This window comes from Lactuca serriola, chromosome 1, assembly GCF_051521515.1.
Source record: "Lactuca serriola cultivar US96UC23 chromosome 1, Lser_US96UC23_V15, whole genome shotgun sequence".
Taxonomy (NCBI): domain Eukaryota; kingdom Viridiplantae; phylum Streptophyta; class Magnoliopsida; order Asterales; family Asteraceae; genus Lactuca; species Lactuca serriola.
In genome coordinates this window covers 98,835,050-98,852,515 of record NC_136408.1, presented here as the reverse complement: position 1 = coordinate 98,852,515, position 17,466 = coordinate 98,835,050, and positions in this window count along the sequence as shown.

Sequence of the window (17,466 nt, the reverse complement as noted above, 5' to 3'; positions counted from 1 at the left end):
AATATTTAGTTTTCATACATATTAATTAACATTACAACTATTAAAACTATTGTTGGGGGTCAGGATCTTTAACCTATCTCGAATCCCGAATTTTAAAAGAAACTCAAGATCCTAAAACATGAATAAGGATCCTAGTCATAATCAGTATTTCCAAACAAGATTAACTGCTATATTTATTGTTTATTCTTCATTTATGCAGAAATAATCGAATCAAGACTCTTTAAGTCCAAAGAATCATTTCGATCACACTTAAGACTAGGAAATATCAAGTGAAATACGTGTGAATACTTATTCAAGAGGATCCCGAAAATATCAGACTTTTCGCTATTTGGATTTGACTATAAATACACATGTATAATTCAAATCACATACACACCAGGGCTACTCAAACACTTCATCTCGTTTTCATATTATCTTTTTTGTAATTTGCATTCAAATCAATAAAATCAAACAAGGCAAGTGACCATTATCACCTCCCAAGGTTGTATGTCGAAGATCCTATCAATAATCATAATAGTCACAACACCACAACCTATCATACAATTTGGTTTATATTCATTTTATTTATTTTTTACCAAAACAATGTGGCGCCCACCACGAGGCCATGGTGTCCATAATTCTTGAAAATCATGCCTACACAACCAACCCTATCTTCCTCTTCTATCCTCCAATTTCTTCAAAAAGTATTTCACCACCTCCAAGCGGACCCCCTGGTCAAAGGAACACTTCTGATGCATCGAAAAAGAGCACATCTCTTATCACTAGCCACGGGAATCTGGATCCCTTGGGTCCTAAGATCCTCCTACTTCAATCTCTAAAAACAAACTTTTCTCCATGATGAAGATGTTAACGCATCAGGTGACTCGGCAACAGGAAGACAACAGAACACTGCTCAAGGAGGGGGAAAGGATAAGGGTAGAGATCCGTAACTCCATGAAGCTACACTCTCACTATTGCAACCCAAGATCCTATATTTCGATAACACAGGTTCCTTAGGGAAATTTTTGGAGACTACAGTTCCAACATCCATTGCTACTCCAACTGGGGGTGTAATCCCAAATAACCGAACTCCTGTGATCCAGGATCTTGACGAAACTTTCACTACTCCATATAACATAAATGTTAGTAACTTCTTTGAAAGTGATACTTTTACAAACTCTGTGAATCTTTATGTAGGAATAAGTATGGTCATGGCTAAAGAGCTTCAGCAACTATGACATATGATCTCAAACATGCTCGAAGTGGTTCAACCTATAGCAAAAGTATCCTTCATAGTTATAGGATCTTAAGATTTATCCCCCTCGATAGCCGACCCCAAAGTCCCAAAGCTCTCCCAAACTCTTAGCATGAAACCTTATGATGGAACCACAGATCCGGAGGAATAAAATAGCACAATATAGAGAAAGAATGAAAATCATTCCCATTCCACCACATTTAAAACAAGCTTGTTTATGCAAGAGTTTTGGTTTGACTCTTATAGGATCATCCTTAAAATGGCTTCTCAATGTTTCTCCTTACTCTATTACTTCTTTTTCTCACTTAGTTAATCTTTTAAATAATCAATTTTCATGTTGCATTATATTCGAAAGGGTCACTAGTGATCTTTATCGAGTGGTCCAGGTTCCTAAGGAATCCCTTAGGGACTTTGTAAGTTGGTTTGGCAGGGAAGCATTGAACATACCAAACATTGACAACGCCACTGCGGTAAAAGCCTTTAAAATGGGTCTGAAGAAGGGTTCTCCATTCTACGAATATCTTTGATGGCCCCATGCAAGAGAATGGATGAAGTCAGAGTAGAGTGTTAAGGTTGATCAGATTAGAGGAAGACAAACAAATTCAAAAGCGGGCCATCACTCCAAGTTCTTATGACAACCCTAATAGGAAGGACGAGTCATCGGCTTAAAGATCCTATAAATCAAAATCGTTCTCCAAACCTAATCATCATAGGGTTAATGCCCCTGACAATGAAGGAAAATAAGACAAATTCCCTAAGATTTTTGATTATTACTTTTTTGTGGATGTTTCAAGTCTGATCTTTTCCAAGAAAGATATTGGCAACAAAGCAAGGTGGCCAAGGAAAAGAGACATATCAAGTGGCTAGAAGGACAAATATGTTGTATGCATGTCACGAAGATTTCGGCCCCAATATTGAGGACTATATAGCCCTCAAGAAGGAAATTAGATATCTCTTGAGCAAATGATATCTTAAAGAAATCTTTGGAAAAAATAAAGGAAATATCCAAAGAAAAAGAGCAAGATCATACAAAGATCCTAGAAAAACCAGGATCCCCTACTTCAAACCCCAAGGTAATCAACGTTATTTCCGAAGGTTATGACATCTGTGGAACTTCTTACCTTGTAGCAAAAAGACACGCTAAAGTATCCAAGAAAGAAAGGGGAGAAAGACCCCAAAAGAACACATTGATAACAAACGACAAAGAAATAGGGAAAACATTCAGGATCCTTACCATGATGGATTGGTGATAACTCTTTACATTGCCAATCACTTTGTTAGAAGGATCTTGGTAGATGGAGGATCTTCAATGAACTTTTAGATGTTCTAACCAGGATGAACATCCCAGAATGAACATCCCAAAATGAACTTTTAGATGCTCTAACCAGGATGGACATCCCAGAATCTGAAATAATAAAAAGATAATCAGTACTACTAGGATTCAGCAGTGAAACGAAGCCCACCATTGGAGAAATCAAGCTACCTATCTACATCAAATAGGTAAATTGTATGCAACGCTTTTGTGTTATTGATGCTTTGTCTTCCTACAATGTTATATTAGGTATGCCTTGGATCCATGACATGAAAGCAGTTCATCGACATACCATCAATGCATCAAAATGCCTACCCTATGGGGGATAATGAAGATCATCGGTGATCTTAAAGAGTGATATAAGACCTCGATGAAGTCTTCCATAGTACCACGACAAGCATAACAATTAAACCAAAGGGCATGAGACGTGCTAGAAGCAAAAGAACAAGACATAAAAGAAGTTCCCTTAAACCTTAAGGATCTTGAAGCTAAAGTCCACATAGGATCCTCAATACCAAAAGAAATCGAACAAGACCTAGTAAATTTCTTAAAGGACAGAAGAAAAACCTTTGCGTGGAAACATGAAGATATGACAGATATAGATAAAGAAGTTATAACTCAAAAACTCAATATTGATCCGTCTTACAGGCTTATACATCAAAAAAGAAGGAAATGTGCACCCGAGGGGAACCAAATCATCCAAGAGGAAGTTGAAAAACTTCTTAAGACATAAATGATTAAAGAGGTAATGATTCCAAGGTGATTACCAACGTGGTGGTAGTACAAAAGAAGTATGGAAAATGGAGAGTGTATGTAGACTACATAGATCTCAATAAGGCTTTCCCTAAGGATCCTTTCCCGTTGCTCTATGATAGATGCCACGGCAGGTCAGGAGTTACTAACATTCATGGACACCTCAGATGGATTCCAAAAAATACAAATTGTACCATCCGATCAGGAGGATACTGCTTTCATAACACCTACAGGTATATATTATTATATTGTTATGCCCTTTTGTCTAAAAAATGCAGGTGCAACATATCAAAGAGTGGTAAATCGAATGGTTAAGGACAAACTAAGGGACACCATGTAAGTCTATATTGATGACATGGTGGTCAACTCCAAAAGATCTAAAGATCACCTCATGGATCTTGAAGAAGCCTTTGACATATTAGATGAATACAACATGAAGCTGAATCCATCTAAATGTTACTTTGGAATGAAGGTATGTAAGTTCCTTAGTTACATGGTCACTAAGATGGGGATAGAAGCGAGTCCGGAACAGATCATCCTATATCTTTCAGTATCCTCAAATGTTGTAAGTGTAGTTTTGTCCAAGGATCATGACAAGGATCAACATCATATTTACTATGTATGTAAAGGTCTCTTGGATCCTGAAACTAGGTACTCTCATCTTGAAAAACTAATACTTGCACTAGTTACAGTTTCCACCAAATTAAGACATTATTTTGAAAGCCATACCATACATGTACAAAACTAACTGTCTTATTAAAAATTTAAGAGAAAAACAAAAATGTCAAGAAGAATGGCTAAGTGGTCAGTGTAACTTAGTACATATGACATCATATATGAGCCAAAATCAACCATAAAATCACAAGCTCTAGAAGATTTTTCGGAAGACTTTAGTGATGATCTACATCCTAAAGTAAAATTAGAAACTCAACAACTTCTAAAAGAAGAAAACATGGGGAAATGGACACTCTTTATGGATGAAGCATCCAACTTCAGAGGAACAGGCCTTAGGATCATACTAAAATCGCCACAGGGGGGCATCCTACCCTAAGCCGTTAGCTATGAATTCAACACAACCAACAATGAAGTGGAATATGAAGCACTGGCGATTGGGTTACAATTAGCCAACTAGAATTTTTGGCTAGGAAATTCTATCTATGTATGATCAACTCTTGATTTATCATGTAACTCTAAGATTTATGCTATACATGTTTTTCATTTCAAAAACAACTATTCAAATCGAAATTAAATCGTGAAACCCTAAACTTAATTTAATGCACCATATTCACTCAATGTTGGGTTGTAACCCTAATTTCCCGGTTCAAACCCTTATTGGGCCAGGAATCATTTATTGGGCCTAATGGGCAAATAAACCCTCAGCTTGATTCTTTTGGGCTAAGAAACCACATTTGGGTCCTAATTGGACCCACATTCAATAAGTAATTGATTTTGGGCCACAAAACTCTTCATGGGCCTTAATGGGCCGTTAACATTTTCTTGAACCGCATTGGGCCGAAAACCCATTGTATTTACCTCTCTTGGTTCGTAAACACATATGTGGGCCCAATGGGCCGAAAACCTTCTTATTGGGCTATAAGAGATCGATTTCTATTCAAACCCAAGCCTGAATGAATTTTTCTTTCCTCTCCTCTCTTATTTTCGGATATTATAAAAAAAATGGATGAAGGTTTGATTTAGGCTTGACAACACATAATTAACCTTCATGTATCATGGTAATTACATACATCTAGAAGCCTATTATCCTCCATGCAATAATGTCTAATCTCTCTCCTCTTTCCCTCTACTTACGGCCGAAGATCCCACACCCTCCTCGCTTCACTCATTTTTCCAACACAAAATCCTCTCTAAACTCCTAAGAAATCTCTCACTTTCCTCCTAAAAACTGTGAATTGGTGTGTGCATTCAAGGGGTTCTTCAATAAAGATTCATCCTTGTTGGTAAGTTCTCATCATACTCAAAATGATTTGGATCCATTTTATGCTAAGAACACTCCCTTACATGGTCTCATTTCGTGTTCTAGCTCTCTAGAACCATCAAGATTCGAAAAAACCTCTTCAAGAGGTTAGCTAAGGCCGAAATCTCCTTCAGTCTTCTCTTCAAAATCGAATCCTTCACCAATGTGAGTTCATACCCTCTTGTTTTCAGTTTTTACTATGTTTTGGGGGAGGATACAAGTTGCTTTGTGTTAGATATATGTATTTATGCATGTATATGTGTGTTTTCATGTTTTATGTTGGGATTATGTTATGAAAACATGCTAAATCTTCACCAAACATGAAATATATACTAAACTTGGTGATGTTTGTATACTAAACCATCTTATGTGACATACTATGAAGTTGAAAGGATTAAACATGCTAAGGATGTTTGAAAACTAAATAAAACCGTATAAGGGGCCAGTTTTAACAAATAAACAAAAAAGTGAGGTCTTTATGACACTCATTGTTTTAGAGAGGACCAAAAAAGTCAGTTTTTAAATAAAAATGGATCTTTATGATATTCATGGTTTTAAAAGGGCCAAAAGTGTTAATTTTCAAAAGATGGGCTTTTATTGGGCCTTCACGGTTTTAATGGGCTAAATTTGCCAATTTTCAAAAAAGTGGGTCTTATTTATAAACTCACGGTTTCATGGGCCTAAAAAGGTAATTATTGACTTTTTTATGGATTAAATTGTCATTTTAAACAGCATGGGCCAAAAATGTGAATTTTCGGTTAAATGGGCTAAAAATGCATTTTTATTAAATTTGCGCCAAAAATGTTATTTCTATGAAAAGTGGGTTGAAAATGTCATTTTATACAAAATAAGCCCTTAAAAGTAAACTTTCAGTGTTAATGGTCCTAAAGTGTCACTTTTACCAAAAATGTGCCTTAATTGTAAATTTTCGGCTTAACGGGCCAAGATTGTCATTTTTTCAAAAAGTGGGCCTTTTATGTCATTTTGGTAAATAATTGAGCTAAAACAAGCAATATAATAACAAACAGGCTAATTATATCATTCTCACTTTTATTTGGCCTTTTTTTACCCATTTTCATGTTTATTGGGCCTTAGCGACCCATTTACATGCTTATTGGGTCTGATACATTCATTACATGTTATTGGGCCTTAGTGACCCATTTACATGCTTAATGACCTGATACATTCATTACATGTTTATTGGGCCTTAGTGACCCATTTACATGCTTGATAGGTCATGTGTACTCCTTATATGTTTATTGGGTCTTGTTAACCCATCTACATGCTCGACGGACCTTGTATACTTATTTCATGCTTATTCATGTACATACACATTGGGCCTTGAAATCTAAATACATATATGGAAACGTCATATAAAACATTAAATAGTGTTTTACAATATTCGCGTAAACATAGTTAAGGTTCTTGTGAGACGTTCTTTCATTCGTACCTACCTAGTGTACAACCTTCAGTCATGTAGTTATAGCCAGAGTCTCCTGGAGGGAGAGCGAGAGTTTGTGTATATATCTATACGGGGTTGACAGCCCCAAACCTGAGTTGTTCGCTACAGCTAGACTATGCCAGTAAAGGGTGACAAATGTCTTACTTTAAACAAGCGACACCTGAAAAACGTCATGACAGACAGATCAGTCATATCAAGTATGGTTATAACAAATCACATAGATATTAAATCCACTATAAAATGTACGGAATACGTATACATTTATGCAGTTACGATACTATATATAAACACCATTTGATGGTCTTAGGGTTTAGGACCACAACACTTTTACAAGTAGGAAATATCGGATTTTCTGGGAAACTTACATTATACATTACCTTCTACTTTCAACAGAAAAATACAGGATGTTCATTGAGTACTCTCTTACACATTTTCAAAATAGAAACACGCATGGTTTAATACAAGATTGATACACAGCGTTCAAACCATTTTTAAAAAATATATATATCGGATTTCTAGTGTTTACAAAGTGATACAAACTTTTTATACAAATATGCTTATGAACTCACCAACATTATATATGTTGACCGTTTTCAAAATAACTTGTATTCTTAGGAAATCGTTAAGCGGGTTGGTCACCAAGAACACATGGATTTTGTTGTATTTTTGTTATCATCATACACTCATTATTTTGGAATGTAATCTATAATCCAATACACTTATGTAAAGAATGATGGTTGTATTATTGTATGTTTGATGATGATGTTGTCTCGATTCAATGATTTACACTGTGATGATATTACAAGATGAAGTCACCCAACCCCCGGACGTTTCCGTTGTTTCCTCGGTTCGGGGGTGTGACATGATCAAATAGCTAGCATCGCAACAATCGAAGATCCTGATCTCTAATCCCATCATCATGATCCCAATATGTGGGATCATGGACCAAACAATTAGGATCCTTAGCAACAATCAAGATCATGGACACAAACCATTATAGAATACCTCCATAATGGTACTATACCAAGAAAAAAAAGAACGAAAAAAAACATTCAGAATGAGGGTCTCATGCTTTGTGATGATCCAAGGGGTGTTATAAAAGAAATCCATGGCAAGTTCATATCTACGGTGCCTAGAAGATCGTGAAGCTATGGAAGTCTTGAAAGATATACACAAATGTGATTGTGGCAACCACACTAGGTGCAGATCCCTATGTTCCAAGGCGTTAATAAGGGATACTACTAACCAACCATGAAGAAAGATGTCTTCCTACATGCTCAGAAGTGTCATGCTTGCTAGAGACACAACAAGATCCTTCACCAACTGGCAGAACCCCCATATCCCATCATTTCACCTTGGTCATTCATGAAGTGGGGAATAGACATAGTTGGTAAATTTCCTAAGGCACCAGGAGGAAAGGTTTTCATGCCAGCAATGACAGACTATTTCTCAAAATGGATAGAAGTTGAGGCTTTTGTTCAAGTAAGAGGTAAGGTGTAGTCCCATTCATCAAGCATAACATCCTCACCGGATTCGGATTCCATGCGAAGATCATATGTGACAACATATCCCAATTCATAAGTAAAATAACATGAGACTTTTACACCAGTTAGGGAATCAAAATGATAATGTGCACCACAGTTCACCCTTAAGATAATGGACAAGCAGAGTCTAATAATAAAATCATAGTCATAACCTGAAAAAGAGATTAGGTGAGAAGAAAGGAAGATAGGCCGAGGAACTTCCTTTTGTGCTATGGGCGGATAGGACCACAACTAAAATGACAGCAGATAAAACCCCATACTCCTTAGTATTTGGAGCAGACGCCATGATCCCCATAGAAGTATTGATCCCAACAGCGAGATACCAACTCCAGACTCAATACAATAACGATAAGATCCTAGTTGAGGATCTTGACACTATTGATGAAATAAGGGATCTCGCCAAGATCCGTATTGCAGCTCATCAGCAAAGGATCGCTAAAGCCTACAATAGGAATATTAAGATCCGAAGATTCCAAGTAGGCGACATGGTTTTAAGAAAATCATTTCAGAACACCAAGGATACTCAAGATGGTAAGCTAGCACCTAAATGAGAAGGCCCTTATCTCATCGATTTAGAAGCATGTAAGGGGGCATATTGGCTGGCTACTCTAAAAGGAAACCTCTTGCTAAGATCATGGAATGTTGTACACCTCATGTTATATTTCGTGTAAGTCAAAGTCATAATATTTCATTATGAAAAGGACAAGGTACGCATATATTCCTTACCTTCACTTTTCCCTTTTGATGATTTTTTTCTCTCAAAGATCATTACTGAATTAAGCATCGGAGGGCCCTTAGCCAAGCTAACGCCCACCCCAAGCTAACGTTTGCCACATGAAAAAACTCAAGGATCCTAGAAATTACGAATAGAGATTGATCATCTCTCCTCCGATCAAGGGTACTTAATCCCCTCTAAGGTTAAAAGAGTTAATAACCTCTTTCATCCGTATTTAGGTTTCCACACCTCGCTTGGACACATGATATCTAATTATGGAATTTTAATTAAGGGATCATTTCATGCTTTAGTGACTTGGCAACCCCCTTATTTCTAAACATATGTTAACATCCTAAAGTGTTAGCCTACGGTTTATAACATTATCATATGATCTTACAATTTATGATCTTTCCCAGTAAAATCCTAAGATGCGATCTTCCCTAATAAACTCTAATTCGGGATCTTCCCCAATAAACTCTAAGTTGGGATCTTCCCTAATAAACTCTAATTCGGGATCTTCCCAGTGAATTCCTAAGTTGGATTTTTCTTAGAAGGACCCTCTTAGATACAAGCTTCGAGATCATATAAAACTAAAGAACTTCCAACACAAATGTCTCCTAAGATAGAATTCAAAAGGTCAAGTCCAGACGAAGCCTGAGGAAGGATCACCAACTTCTTTCTATCCTAGTTTACTAAAGAATTATCCTTATAAAAAAATCCTCTTATTTTTTAAATCAATGTTTATCTTTTAAGGATCCTAACTATATTAAGATCATAATCAGGTGATTAGCAATCTCAGATTTTAAGATCCTAAGAGTTTTTGTAAATCTTAAACTCTTTAGGAACCTGATCATCTATAGATCCTTAGCAAAATCTACTTTAATCCTATTTCTATAACCACATAAAGTATGCATGAGAATAGATAAGAATACAAAGGAATAAAAATTAAAGAGGTTGCCCACGAAGTCCACAAAAAAAATTGTCTTACAAACCCAAAATATTAAATTGTTTTTGAAAAATTATAAACGTAATTATAGGTTTGATCACCCCCAGCCAAGGTCCCCTTTATCTCCTTCTTCTTCTCTTCCTCCTCTCTCTTCTTCTTCTTTGTAGGATCCTGACAGTATTAACAGGCTTGCCAGTTAACTCGAACAGGGTTTCACGCTAAGCAGCCACATTCTAGGATCCTGCATTCTCCACGTACTCCACTAGCTTGATCTTTACCTCCAAGATGATGTCGACGTCACTTCTTTTAAGCTTAACAATCACCTCTTTAATCACCAAGGCATGTTCTTCCTCTTTCTTTGCTTTCTCCTTACTCGGCTTCACAACAGTCTTCTTAAGATCCCTATTGATGCCTTCTTGCTCCTTCAAGGCATGTTCTGCCCCGTTCAGCTTTGAGCTTTAAATCCCCAGTGGATCGAGAAACAAGATCAACAACCTATAAAAGATCATGGTAAGTAAACTGAAGTCAAACAAAAAAGTTCTCAAAAGTACTTATAGATTGTGCGAAAAAGATTAGCTTCATCACCGCCTCCTCTACTCCAAGGTTCTTTAGGTTAAGATCTAGGGTCCCAGCTAACTTCCTTTTCTTGGATCCTGGAGTCTTGATGGTTAGGTCTATCAAAGTCCTCTTTAAAGTGAAGGAATATGAGGCCTTTTCCTTCTTGACCGCAAGTTGGCCACCGGACTCAATATTAGCTAGGATAAATCGAGCATTAGAATGTGTGGACTTGGATCCTATATATCACAAAGGAACTCAATAAGTTTGGTATCCTTAAAATAAAATAAAATAGATAAAGGATCTTTACCTGTCGACATTGTGGCAATAGCATATGAATTTTCTTGGAAACTGGGTGGTTCGTGCCTAAAGAATTTTCTTGGAAGCTGAGGTTTGCATTTTCTTTTTGGTCACCTCTAATGGTAGATTTAGGGTAACTTATGCCCAAACTTCATGAACAAGTTATACTAAAGTGTATACGTCTTGTACCTCATTTTATAGATATTATTTTGATCATGGGCTATGTATTAGATGGTGATTTGTTAATTGGAATTGGACATCCCAAAATGAATTGTGAGTGCTTGATTTCATGTAAGTCTATTTGGAATGACTAAATCTCACGGAACCTATGTAAACCTATTGAAATAATGTTTATAATCTTAAGTTAGAGAAATGAATGGATCCAAAGTGATTCTAATGAGCCTTAATTGGATTAAAGAGTGTTGTTGAACTATGGAATTTGAACGAATAGTTCCATCATTAATGGGGATGCTAAACACACTTAGAGTGATGTACAGTTATAGATTTTGTGAATAAATAGTTATCATGAGTACGGGATAAAATAGGGATGGTTTCATTAATATATTGTGGACAGTGTTGTAAATGATGTCCATAACACCTTTTAGATGAGGTTTCACAATGCCCAATATAAAATAATGCACATCATATGGGCCTTTAGGTGCACTAATCCTTAATTTGTACATCAAATGAGCCTTTATGTGCATTAATGCAGATAAACATTTTTTAGCATACGAAATGGAGAATAACCATATATGGGTATTTTAGTTTTTTAGATAACTTTTATTTGAAATCATTCGTTTGTGATTGAAGGATATCAATTCTTGAAGAAGGTTTATCGCATTGCTAACGTTTTAGGTGAGTTTATTGGGAGTATATGTCCTTATATTACTTTCTGTTCGGAATTATTTTGTTGATATATATATATATATATATATATATATATATATATATATATATATTATATCATATGTGCAATGTGTTATACTATAAGTATCATTTGTAACATGAAATGTATTTTGAAATATATTTTAATCACATAGAAACTTGTTGTTTTGAAAACTATTTGGCATCCTTTATGCGCATACATTTAGGATGAGAGATTTTAGGTTTCCATGATTATATGCATGCATGATTTAATGATTAGGTGACAATATAGTGGTGTGTAAGTAGATTTCTAGATAATCCTCACTATGCACAAGCATGGCTAGCTACCCCTTGTGTGGTGCTTATGCGATGGTTCGTAAGTCACCTAGTTTTACTAGAACGGGCAATACAAGTGTAATGTGTCGCTGAAACTAGTATATTATCCCTGTTTAACCATCATTGTAATATTAGACTTATTAAGATTGACATGGAAATGGGATAGATGCATAGTACATTATTATTATTTGTTGATTCAGTTTCCCTTTTCTATTTTATTGAAGCTTTACATGCTTATTCATTTTATTAGAAAACCATTGCTAGCTTATACTGATTTGTTTATTTATTCAGATTATGTTGAGGCATTGGTTTTAGATTGTGGGTATTTAAACCTTTTTAATTCGAATTTATGTTGACTTTAACTTTGATTTAAGAATATAAAATACCCCTTGGCTTTGTATTTTGGGGATAAAGTACCCTACACTTTCATTTGGAATGTTTCTATGATTTCAATTAATTTTGCGTTTTTACTCGAAGAGATGATTGTTATCATCACTTACTCAAAATGTGTCAACCTCAAATATTCTTAATAGGAAGTTTCACTTCCTAACTTATTTTGATATATTACCATATTGAAGACTAGATGTGGAGTATAGAATATTGAGGACATTTTAGAAGGCCACAAATTGTGTGGTAATCTTGAACTATGTTTTGATTACTAATTGATTCTACCGCACTTATTTGAAACTTAGATATTTTTTTTGGACAATATGACTATATGATTTTACACAAGTAAAACTTCAACTTATATTATTTTAAATCAAATGGTTTAAAAAGGTATTATTAAAAGTATCATACAAAGGGATTTTCAAATTTGGAATCAAAGCATGAGTTTAAGTGAACTAGGTACTAGGATTAATTTTTAGACTTTCTCCAAGTTTATTTGAAAGATTTAAGGTAGTTTGACCTTAGAAGTGGAATGTGTGATTTTATATATAGATATTTCTAAATTTTTACTTATCGTATTAGAACTGACATGTAAATAACTCAAGAAAGGTTAAAACTAGAGTTGACCTTTGATATTGGAAAAGACTAACAGAAATAAATGTAAAGTTATAAATTAAGAATTTTAATAAAATTACTTAGTAGGTGACGGAATCAAAAGTCATTATACCTTATCAGACAACGTTAGGATACACTCGACGACTGATTAGTCAAATAGTTTTTGAACTAAAACAAAGGAACAATGTCAAAACAAGAAAATAAGGCATTAGAAAAGATTTCAAAAAACTTTTGTGTGTTAAAAAGAAAAGATGTTGAGGAAGTTTTAAAAGAAAATTATAATCCTTGAGAGAAAAAATGAACGTAAAATTGAGAATCATATATGGAAAGGATATTAGTACAAAGGTGTTAACCATTATTAATGCATTTCCATGAGGGCACCTCAACCGTATCATTAATTGCAAATGAGAATCGTATAAGGGAAAGAGTATCATTAATTAAAAATGAGAATTGCAAATGTAAGTGTGTGTCGGGGTACGTTGAGAATTAATAGATTTTTGAAAACCAGAAACTTTATCCAACTTTTTTTCCAATATTGTTTTTTCAAAACGCTTGACTTAATAGCTTACGATGTACATACAAAAACTCATACATTGGTAAAATTAAAATATAATTGCAATTTGTATAAATGTCCATTTTCCCGTCAACATACATGCATATTTGCATATCACAAATGTTCATACATGCATGGGGCGGGCAAAGTGGGCAGTTGCACAAGGCGCAATTTTTTTCATTATATATTTTTATGTTAAAATACAAAATTATAATAAAGATAAGGGCCCTTTTTTTCTTGTTCGTCATGAGCCCTTAAAAATATTTTATATTTTAAGAGCGGCTCTGCATACATGCAACATTTAAAAAAATACTTTAAAAAAAATCAATATATCACATATGTGCTCAAACTATCCCAACTCATACGTATGTGTGTCTATATATATATATATATATATATATATATATATATATATATATATATATATATATATATAGTAATTTTCTTTGAATGTCATGCATTTGAAACTTCCAAAACTATTTAATTTATACAAATTAATTTATGATTAATTGAAATATTATATATATATATATATATATATATATATATATATATAGAGAGAGAGAGAGAGATAGGTTCAAATGTTTTTAACAAATATTGTGTGCCTAAATGCACCAATCAGAAATTAGCAAATAATTAATTAATTAAATAAGGGTAAATTAGTAATATTACATATATGTATTAATGAATATCTAAAATTAACAACTGATATCCCTTTATTTAAGGGATCCTACGCTCTCATCGGACTCCCATAATGTCTCTTTCACCACCACACAATTCTCCAATCCAAATCTTAAATCCTACAAACTAAATAATCGAAGAACCCTAACTGTATCCGCACTAGGAGCCGACACATTTGAGGGAACAACACTGGCAGTCATCGGAGGTGGCTCGGTCGCAGCAATCGCCGCCGTGATTTCACTCGCAGAACCCGAGAAGCGCCGACAGTTGCAGGCGAAGGAGGTTGGCGGTCATGTTCACGTTTCAAGTTCACTTTTCCTAATTTACACTCTTCTTTATCTCAATCAGGTCTTACAATTTCGATGTTTTGATTGAATTTTGTACTCATTAACTTTCGATTGAATTTGGGAGATACAATGATTTGTTAGGCGCTGGTGCAGTGAAGAAGGTGTACAGGGGATTTGATCGGAAGAGATGTGGCATGGAACCAAGTAAAACTAAGAAGCTTCGATGGAGATCCATCTGTTCTCAAGAGACTCTTTTCAGAAATCAAATTGTTACAGACATTAGAGAATGAAAACATCATTGTTCTTTATAGTTTCTGGAGGGATACTAAAAACAGCACCCTGAACTTCATCACAGAGGCATGTGCTTCAGGTAATTTAAGAGATTACAGGAAGGAACGCAGACGGGTTTCATTGAAGGCATTGAAGAATTGGTCAAGACAGATTTTGAGAGTGAAATATGAAATGAGAACTTTATCTCAGGTGTGTGTGTGTGTGTGTTTCAACTGATCAAAATTTTCTTTTTTCCACCATTAACATATGCGGTTAACGGTGTCTATCTCCTTTGCAGCTACATGTTTGAATGGGTCACAGTTTCGTCCATTGATACCCTTGTTAGAAGCCATGCCAAAGGAACTTGGTGCTAGCCTGCATGATATGCTTAATCTGATCACAAGTAATTTCTTGAAACAACATTCTGTCATGGCCTCCATGTGTTCGATAAAATGTCTCAATGAAAAAACAGTTAAAAATCATTAATGTTTTTACTTCACTTTGTTCCTTATTCTTTTCAGAACTATACAACTCAATTTAGATTGGGTTGGATGCCATTTTTATAACAATAGGTTGATGCTAGTTCCTTATTCTATCAGAATTTGCAGTTAAATACATTGAGCATATCGAGAAGAAACACATGGAACCCGGAGAATGTTAGTTCCTTATTCTGTCAGAATAGGTTGATTCTAGTTCCTTATTTTGTTTTTTGGGTATATTCTTGATAATACAAATTCTTAAAGAATATTCTTGCAGAATAGTTTATTTTGTAAGAATATTATTTGTTGTATTATGATAGAATTGTAGTTAATTATTTGTATGTTTAATGTGCAGGTTTTACAAGTGTATCACTACAAATTACTTGGCAATGAATTTCTGGTAGAAAAGGCTTCAAGAATGGATTGAAGACCTGATGGGAAAGGGTTAAAGAATGAATTAAAGAATGATCACACTCATTTTTTAAGAATGTTGTTATTTTTTAAGAATTATACTTGTTTATTCTTTTAGAATGTTTGTTATTATTCAATGAATCACAATCATACAATGTAATTTTTTGATATATTATTAGTTCAAGAATCGATTTTGTGTATTCTTTCAGAATGTATTTACTAGTTTATGAATCGATTTTGTGTATTCTTTCAGAATGTATTTACTAGTTTATGTTTGGCATTCTGCCATTCTGACAGAATAAAATCGAAAAATACATTTACTAGTTTATGGTTGACATTCTATCATTCTGACAGAATAAAATCGGATTTTTAAATTTGAATTAATTTAAAATATTTAGATTTTTAAAAAATAAAGGAATTAATCATCCCTAAAAATATGAAAATTTCCTTTTTTAATATAGGTTAATTGACTAAAATGCCCTTATGCTGAAATTTGTGTGATTATATGGTACATGCTATCCTATTCTACTACCATAGACCCTCAAATCATGACATTTGATTATATTCCATCCGATGGTCCAGATCTGTGCATTCTGGCACACAATAGTTAGTAAAAACAAAATAACCTAACCCTATATATATATATATATATATATATATATATATATATATATCTTATAAAGCTAGTACTTTTCTTTGAACCCCATGCATTTGAAACTTCGAAGACTATTCAATTTATACAAATTAATTTATGATTAATTGAAATATTATATATATATATATATATATATATATATATATATATATATATATATATATATATCTTATAAAGCTAATACTTTTCTTTGAACCTCATGCATTTGAAACTTCCAAGACTATTCAATTTATACAAATTAATTTATGATTAATTGAAATATTATGATTTGTAACTCTTAAAACTCTTCAAATCATGATATTTAATTGATAAGTTAAATGAAATATTTAGCCTATATAAGAAAGTTGTAGATTACATATTGCATGTATGTCAACACAAAATGATAGATTATATTTGTAGGGTTTGAAGAGTTATATGAGTGGTTTTATGGATGTAAGAAAGCAATTGCAACTTTTCCAAATATAAATTTATGTAAACTCAAATTGGGTGCATGTAAAGTTTTAGATATTAACCAATGTTCAAATTTAGGTATGTTTGTAAAGGTATACTTGAGATCATTTTTAAGTTTATGTGTTATGCATCTTTCTATATAAACATGATGATGAAGTGAGATTGATAATTACTTCTCATGAGCTTTTGGTAAATCAACCATCAAACTATTTATAAGTTAGAGCAATTAATTGTGTAAACGTGTATGTATCTTTATGTTGTCTCTCTCTTTTTTATGTTAAAAAAACATATTTTATGTACAAGAGAACATTATTCAACATTTATTTATGATATGTATATACTATGTTAGTTTCTATCGCTTATTTTGTAAATCACATCGATGGAGTTTTTTATAAATTATTTTGATGAAAGGAGTTTACAATATTATTCCAAATTGTTGGTGATAATGACGAATTAGAACGAATTATTTTTAATATGATATGACTTTATTGTTGAAAAACCAATAATTATGTGTGTTATAAAAATGAATTCTTTATGTTCTACCAAAATTTATATGGATGTACCCAATTTTAAATGTTTTTATAGTAATAAAAATAAATTATCTTATTACATTTGTCAAATTTATTTTTTTTCCTATTAATTCTTTATCGTAAAGTAAAAGTAAAATAAATAAAATATTAAT